The sequence below is a fragment of the Camelina sativa genome, chromosome 7, assembly GCF_030686135.1.
Source record: "Camelina sativa cultivar CO46 ecotype springtype chromosome 7, ASM3068613v1".
NCBI classification, from domain to species: Eukaryota; Viridiplantae; Streptophyta; class Magnoliopsida; order Brassicales; family Brassicaceae; genus Camelina; species Camelina sativa.
Genome location: NC_141886.1, coordinates 18,260,527 through 18,269,536, shown reverse-complemented (window position 1 = coordinate 18,269,536; position 9,010 = coordinate 18,260,527). Strand labels below are relative to the sequence as shown.

The 9,010-nt window shown below is 36.4% G+C and overlaps 1 non-coding gene across 1 annotated transcript; it reads right to left on the bottom strand.

Annotated features, from left to right (window-relative positions):
* Window positions 1–1,428: 1,428 nt before the first annotated feature.
* On the bottom strand, window positions 1,429–1,535 carry LOC147941390 (small nucleolar RNA R71). Its single transcript, XR_015562992.1, has one exon. It is a non-coding gene; the product is annotated as a small nucleolar RNA R71 (small nucleolar RNA).
* Window positions 1,536–9,010: the final 7,475 nt, after the last annotated feature.

Genomic DNA, 9,010 nt, shown 5'->3' with positions numbered 1-9,010 from the left:
TAAAATACAGACACATCAATCGAAACGACGCCAAATTACTGATGTTCGATCCCCAAGGCTTCAAAAGGTCAATTAAAACCTAATGTGCACTCAACCACGATCTAGTGGTGTCGTCGTAACACTTCAGGTCGAATCTACAGGGACATAACGATTGCACTATGAAACTATGAAGATCGAATATAGCTAAGACAGAAAAGAGAAGTTTTGTGAAACAAGTAATTATCAAAACGTAAAATAAATAAACTCTTTTAAATAAAAAAGAAAATATTAGGCTCAGGGAATCTATAGGGAATATAATCTCAGACTAAGGTGGTTAGACGGGGATGCGTTAATTACCGTTCTAGAACTCAAATCACAATTGTAAAGCTAACCTATACATTGCATAGATAGTTAACGTTGCGGAAGTAGGTTAGCTTTACAACCGTGATTTGAGTTCTAGAATGGTGTTTAACGCATCCCCATCTAACCACCTTAGTCCAAGATTATATTCCCTATAGATTCCATGTGCCCAATATTTCCTTTTTAATTTAAAACAGCTTATTTACTTTCCGTTTTTTTGATTAGTTACAATATTCAGAAATTTCCTTTTTTCTGTCATAGTTTAATAGTGCAATTGTTAGATCCTTGTGGATTCGATCCTGTAGTGTTACGACGACACCACTAGATCGTGGTTGAGTGCACATTAGGTTTTAATTGACCTTATGATCAATTTGGCTCCGTTGCCGGGGACCAAAACGATTGCCTTTGAGATTCTAGATTTAAATTTAGTCTAAGATTTATTTTATTTTTATTTACTAATTTGTTCTTGTGTTCTTTCTCTTGTGTTTCAGGTGCATGCAAACAAGAAGCCACACGCCTACTGATATGTGAAATCTGCGAAACGAGGAGTTATCACAGCTTGAACGAGAGAACCAAAAAGCAAAAGCCTTGTCCAACGCTATGGCCGACGGAGAGAACACGAAGATTCATCAACTCAACCCCCAAGGGATTTCTGTTCAGACTCAGCAAAGACAACCCCCACAAGAGCATAATGTGGCTGAGCTGAATCCACCAGCAAGACGAACTACTTTGAAGGATGAAGAAGCTCACAACAGACTTTTTGTGAATCGATCTGCGATTCAACCTCCTGCTCCTACGAGACAAGACAACGAGATTAAGCATAGTCTCATCAATTTGGTTCAGAATCGTGTGTTTAATGGATTAGCATCGGAGAGCCCTCTGGACTACATTGAAGCCTTTGAGAGATTGACTATTACGACAAGGTCTAATGGAGTTCCATATGATTACTTCATGTTGACTTTGTTCCAATTCTCTTTAGGAGGTAAGGGATTGAGATGGCTAAATCTCTTGGACCGAGGATCACTCACCACTTGTGAACAGTGTAGAGCAGAGTTTCTGAACCACTTCTACACTAAGTCACCATCAGCTATGTTAAGGAGCAAGATCACTACCTTCTCCCAAGGTGGTACAAAGTCTTTTAATGAAGCATGGGAGAGATTTAAGTAGTATATGAGGGAATGTCCTCATCATGGCTTTTCACAAGAGAATCTTATGATCATCTTCTATGGAGGAATTGACCATAAGTACCAGATGGCACTCAATACTGCCAGCAGAGGGGATTTTTCTACTAACTGATGTTCATATATTTTACCCTGTTTTCCCTTAATATATTCACATCTTTTGCATCTTTTGCTATCCATTTTGACCATTGTTGCATAGCTTTAGGACTGTTCTTGCATTAGAGTTTAGTTGCATTGCATTAGCATCTTTTCATGCATAAACAGGTGATTTTGGAGCTTAAGGAGCATGGAAGCAATGTTGAGGAGAAGTGAAGCAATCATGAGGAGAAAGCAAGAGAGCTAAGGCTGAAGAACAAAGGTCCGGAGTCCAACTCGACTGCCCACTCGACCAGACACTCGACCGTGTGCTGAGAGGGACTCGACCGAGTGGGAGGAGCACAAGAGGAGCCAACTCAACCGGTCACTCGACCGAGCACCAGGTCGAGTTGGTCGAGCCGCCTGGCTATTTTGTCTTTTAGCGTTTTTAGGGCTTCCACTACTTTTTCTATATAAGGGCTTGTACCTGCAGCCACCAAAGAGCCCAGCTTTTTAGAGAGTCAAAAACCTAGTTTTTACCTTTTTGGGAATTATTCCTTTTGCACTTTTATTTTCTTAAGATCTTGTACTTCTTTTAAAAGGAGAAAAAGACTAAATTCTTCAATTTTTTTGGTTTCATAACTTTCAGAATAGTGAGAATTTGAGTTTGATTCTTTCTTCAATATTGTAGATCTTTGCTTTATCTATCTAATCATGCAAGTTTCATCATTTTCTGGGTTTATGACTTTGATGTTCATCATGTATGCTTGTGAGTAGTTGCTTAGGATCTTGAGGATGGGTTAGGCTGGGTTGTGTTTGAGGTTTGTTTGATTTGGTCAAGCTTGATTGTTGTAGATCTCTTCTAGGCTAGATATTCTTAATGCTGATCCTATATCTGAGAGGGTAGGATCTGATTTCAAGCCTCTTAGCATCACACCAATGTCTAAGGAGCATAGATAAGGCTAGATCTAGAGACTATCATTAGGCTTGCTAAGAGATTAGAAGTCTTGTTTTATTTTTGCATATTGCTTAATGCCTGCTTGTGTAGATTCTTTACTTTTTGAGAACAAGTCTAGAGATGCATGAGTTTGATTGTTTCTTGCCATGAGAGTGGATTAAACATGTCTTAGAAATATATGTCTAGAGATTAGCTTAAATTGTTTGAGATTTGTTGACCAAGTTAGATGACCTCAATCATTAGTCCAGCCCATGAATCCCTCCTCAAGACCTTTCTTGTTTATTGATTTCTTAGCTTAAATCCTGTTGTTTGATCGTTGTTTGATTCGTTTTGGTATTGCTCTGTTTTTCTTGTGTTGCTCTGTTTTGCGTATTTGTCCAGCTCGACCCTGCACTCGATCTACACTCGATCGAGTGCTTGCTCGAGTTCCAACCCAGAACTTGTGTTTATGATTTGTGTTTGTCCTGTTTCATTCTAGTTGCATTTCTGTTGCATTCATTTAGTATCCTGTTCATTACTTACCTTGCATTAGTTCAATACTTGCATTACTATAGTTTCTATTTCTGTTTTAGCTTCATAATTGTCATAATCATTCTGTTCCATTTGCATTTAGCTCCTAGCTCTTGTAGTTCTACTTTCAGCACTTTACATTTCATAATAGGATTGTTAGTGACAAACATCCTTTACATCTGGCTTGACTTAGACTCATATGCACATCTTGATTGTTCACAAACACTCAGATTGGATTGACACCTCTTATATTACAACAACATAAGGGGAATTGAAACACCCTGTCATCCATTCATTCATAAGTCATCATTCCATACATCATTCATCACCACACCACAAATATATGTGTTCCACTAACACTGCTGCTGAAGCAAACCTCTTAATCGAAAACCTTGCAGCGAGTAACAGCAATCATATTCATGAGTATGATCGTACTTTGCATGTTGTTAGCTCTGTGGATACAAATTTTATTAAGAATCTCACTGCTAAGGTAGACCTTCTTTTGAAGCGAGATCAGCAAGCTGTCAACATGTGCAACGGACAGAAGGGTTCTTATCAGCAAGTTGGAGTAAATTCAGGTTTTGAGGGGACAGAGGAGTTGAAATATGTAGGAGGACAAGGGAACTGTCAGAATCATGGGTTTAATCAGAATTACAGAAATCATCCTAATCTCTTTTACAGAAGCACCAATGTCGAGAATCCTCAAGATCAAGTGTATCCTCCATGCAATCAACAAGGTAACTTCCCGCAAGTATTTCAGAACAAGGGTACTGGATTTAAAAGCTCAAATGTCCAAGGATACCAAGCTCCATCTGCAACTCCACAAGATAACAAACTCGAATTGATGATGCAAGCACTATTGGAGGGCCATAAGAAAAGTTCTGCTGAGATTAATGTCAAGATTGATAGCATGTACAATGATTTGTATGGGAAATTTGAGAGGTTGAGTTCACGTGTTGATTCCATTGATAAGAGAGTCTCTGCTATTTCTTCTAGCTCTAAGAACAAAGATTCATGCAATGCTATAACACTCCATGATGGGATTGAAGAAGGACTGATTAGTAAGCATAAAGCATATAACAACTTACATTTCTTTCTTTATAAAATTTATTAGGGCGTCGACCTTTGCAGTATCAGCCTTTTTGAAAGGATCATAAGCTCTTGACGATAGCTTAACACCACACAACATACGCTTAACCATTTAACTATCGACAAATGGATCATGTTGGATGGATGCTAGGTTCCTTGCTCTAACTTTCCTAGTCACAATATCATCTTTACACAACACTAACAACTTGTCCATAGGACCATCAAATGCCTTATTGTGAGAATCTTCTATGGGATCCGATTCATCAGAAAGTATGGTTGGTGTTCCAAAATCACCAATAGTAGCAACAAGGTTTTTAGAGACATTCACCTTAGCATTTGATGAAGCGTTTTTTGGTGAAATTTGTTCTTGTTTAGTGGATATACCAACATCAACTTGCTTTACAAGTTGTTCCCGTTTGGTGAACTTTGAGTCAACTGGATCTTCTTTGTGTTGGGCTTTGGGCTTACACAAGTTGTCTTTTTCTTTTGGAATTCTAATAGCACATGTTATGGGGTAGTCATCTGAAGTTTCCTTCATCTGTACTAGCGATGACTTAAAACACACCACTAGTCAACATATTATAATACACTAAATAACTGAAAGTTTATGTTTCCTTTTCAATAACATAAAAGAAAATGTTTACCAACTCTATATAGAAAATTAGAAGATAACTATGGAAAATAACAGGAAGTAATAGTTGTAAACTTAATTTAAGTATTTTGGACACCAGGGAATTGTATGTCAATGGAGAACATAAAAAAAATACACTAAATGACTGAAACATCCTTTACAGTCTCCATAACTGTTACGCAAATGTTTGACAACTCTAATGGAAAACTATTAAAAAATTCCTCAATTTACTGAAGATAGGAATAGACTTAAACTTTATTCTTAGTATTTCCCCACCTAGGTACTATACACGCTGCATTGAAAACCCCTATTTTTAATCAACCTATGGACAAATATAAATGGACTGTTTGTTAATGAGCTTACCTCATCTTTATCTCCAACCCCGTATCTTCACCTGTTGTAGATTAAACTGCCTTTGTTTGAGGTTGGCCTTTGTTTATGACCTCAACATCCGCTTCAAGATCCTTTTGTTCTAAACCTTTAAATTGTTTCCCTAGCAAGACAAACTGACCTCCCAAATGAGAGTCCATGGTATCAAATTTGTTAGACAATGAAGCTAACGTATTGACCACGCTTTCAACTCCAGCTACATCCAACAGCGAATGCACTCCACCAATTAACTCTGTCCTATTTAACCTATGCACGCTGCATTGAAAACCCCTATTTTTAATCAACCTATTTAACCTATGGAAAAATATAAAAAGGACTGTTTGTTAATGAGCTTACCTCATTTTTATCTCCAACCCCAGTATCTTCACCTGTTGTAGATTAAACTGCCTTTGTTTGAGGTTGGCCTTTGTTTACGACCTCAACATCCGCTTCAAGATCCTTTTGTTCTAAACCTTTAAATTGTTTCCCTAGCAAGACCAAATGATCTCCCAAATGAGAGTCCATGGTATCAAATTTGTTGGACAGTGAAGCTAACGTGTTGACCACGCTTTCAACTCCAGCTACATCCAACGGCGAATGCACTCCACCAACTGACTCCGTCCTGTTAGAAGATTCAACCTTTTTGCCTTTCTTTTCTTATCCACCACTTCCCAGTGACTTCTTCTTCGCCTTGTTAACCATTTCCGAATTTTCTATATTGTCTTCACTTACCACCTCCACATCCAACTCCACGACTTTCCTCTTTCATGGCTTTCTTTTAACAATAGACCGTTAATAATATCATCCAACAATTTAAAACCTCCATCTCCTTCACCATAATCTTCGGTCTCATCATGACAGTATGCAAAGAGTTCTGCTTCAGGTTTAACCACTAAATGATGAATTTGGAGCTATAAAACAGAAGAAATTAGAATTTAGTCAGTAAAAATATTGACAGCCTACATTACTTCACCTATATATGCTTTTCACAGACCTTCTTTTCTTTCCTCTATGAGAATAAAAATTCCCCTATACTTTCTCTGGTACGGCTTGCATCCCAGCTAATCAGGGGGACATCTTCACTTTTGTTTTTGTTCCCATATTCTTGGCCTAGTTCTCTCACACTCCCAAAAGCCCAAATCAACAGAACATATGCACATCGATGAACCAGATATGAGGTGTTCTTATAGGACACAAATTTTATGGAGTCTATTAGTCGCTTGAAACCTCTCAAATGCTTACGTATTGAAAATACGTTTAGCATATTCCAAAGGATCCTACTAGACCGCAAAATCCCTACAATTCCGACATGCAACACAAACAAAAGCACAATCATTTTCCTTTTCGGATCACCCCGTGTTCTACATTCCCTCAATACTTCAGTTAACTCTTACAGTTTGGTCCCACCCGTTAATATACCTTCATCTTGCCCCACATCTCTCTGTGATCAAAATCCGCTTTGTCTTCCGCATCAATTTTCTCACAGCTCAGACCGATGATATCACTAAACTCATGTCATGATAACCTAATTGGATTACCTTCGAAAATAGTTATCTTTTACTTATTTCTCTTCACACTTGTTGCTGTCAACCCAAATCTATCTTCAACCAAGCTCCAACCGCCACCAATTCCTATCAACCATATAAAAATTCTAGTTATGGTTTCAATGTGTTACTAACTTACTTTTTGGGCACTCGAAATTAAACTACAACCCTTTACCCAGTCTTTCTACTAATTACCGCCGTCGCTATAGCCGACCTTTCTCGGCAGCCGCTACATCTACCCAACCCAACTTCACCAAACTAAAATTAATAATATACAACAATTGTACGTACAACACATTTGAAATTATTATTTATATACAACTATAAGTTTCACTCACAACTTACCTTTGCCCGATTCTCGCTGAACCCTAGCTTCCTTCTTCCGCGAACCTTCAAAAACTGCTTCTCTTCCTCTAAATCAGACCTTCTTACGAGAAAGATAACAGTTTTCCCCACATTGATTGATTGATTGTTTGTATAAATTTTATGTTTACCCTACGGGTAATGTTTTCTAAAGGTTTGCATGAGGCTATGTGAAAATACTCCATGTGAGTCTACATATTTCGATGATAAAAAATTATGTAGGTGAATCCGTGAATGTATCTTTGTACTAATCCTCTCCCTTTGGAAATCTGGGTGCATGCATGTTCTGCCTTAAGGTGTAAGTGTATAGGTAGAACTCGAGACTATGGGATTGCTTAAAAGTAATTACACTAAATGATTTAAGGTTTATAGATTTTGAGTATTACGTCGTTTGAACATTGGAGAAAATATATATTTCAATCTAAACAATTTTGAAAGTGTATTTTCTTACCCACACAATAAAATAATATATTTTTCAACCTGAACCATTAACAAAGTTCAAATAAACTACATGACCTTTTATTACTATTGTCACTAATTTAAATATTAATCAACTGTAAAAAATACTGATGAGGCATGATGTGGAAGCTCATGGTTTATGTGAAAGCTCATGGTTTATGAAATGGACGATGACTAGGCATAACGTGAAAATTATAATTACTAAAATTATACTTAAGAAAATTATTTTTTTAACCAAATAATGTAATTTACCCTGTTATTTTTTTTTTTTCAACCATGTAATTTACCCTGTTCCCTTAGAACATTATGCAACGGTACGGTACGATTTCAATATCAATAAAATATTAAATATATTTATGGTACCTTTGACCTTTGGTTCATTCAAAGATATATAGAAAATTACATATACATTAGCCGACAAAAAAAAAATGTACCAAAATTTTATTATGGTTGTTTGCCACGTTAGGAGTAAAAAGCATAGGGGACCAATACATAGGACATAGAATCGTTTGCTTGCTAGTTGCTACACTAGAGTACACCAGTATGTGGTCAAAAGTGTTAGAATGAAGTTGTTATCAATAAATCGTCTGCTCGTTTGCAATAAAGACGTTTTTCTCATCAAAGCGATAAAGTTTTTTTGTTTTTTTGTTTTGGGTCAAAAGCGGTAAGGTTGTACTGTGATATTATTGAGTCAGCATCGTACAAAAGTCCAATTTTTTGGACATATTTTCATAATTTATACTTTCTGTCAAAGATGTTTCTTTCTGATTTTTATAATTTTATTTGTGGAGCTAATTATAGCATATGGAAATATAAGAAAACACAATATATTATATTTAGGGATTTTTCATACATAAAATTACAAAATTCTTTGCCTTCTGACTGTATATGGTAATATTCAAAAACAATATGTTATGATTGTTTTCAGAGCATCACACGACAGAATAAAATTTTTGGCCCTTTATTGTTTTTTTCATTAATTAGTTGTTAAACTTCGTGGCTTAAAATTGAAATCCTCCATCCACCTCTTGGAAGAGAAATAGGTTCACGAAGATTAGCTACTGAGTCTACCTAAGAATCTCTGATCCCAAAATATTCTATAGTTCTTTTAAGTGATAGTCTGTGTACAGTTACTTTGCACCAAAAAAAAAAAAAAAAACTGTGTGCACAGTTATAGACTTTGCACTATACATATTTCAAAGGTTTTAACTATGCCGTTGACCGTACAGTTAATTACCAGTTTTAATATGTTTATGGTTATGCGGTTATGATTAGTATTACTTTTAGCCATGATAAAATCTAATTTGTGGTTACGGTTACAGTGAGAAGGCAAAGAATTTAGGGTTTAAACGTTTTAATTACAGTTTATGAATGATTTGGTTACAGCTGTTTGATTTTTGGCCATGTCTAGGAGGGGTGTGGGTTAAATTTTGAAACTAGTGAATTTTTTCTTACGGTTTTTAAGTTGACCCCATCCAAAACAATTAATTCA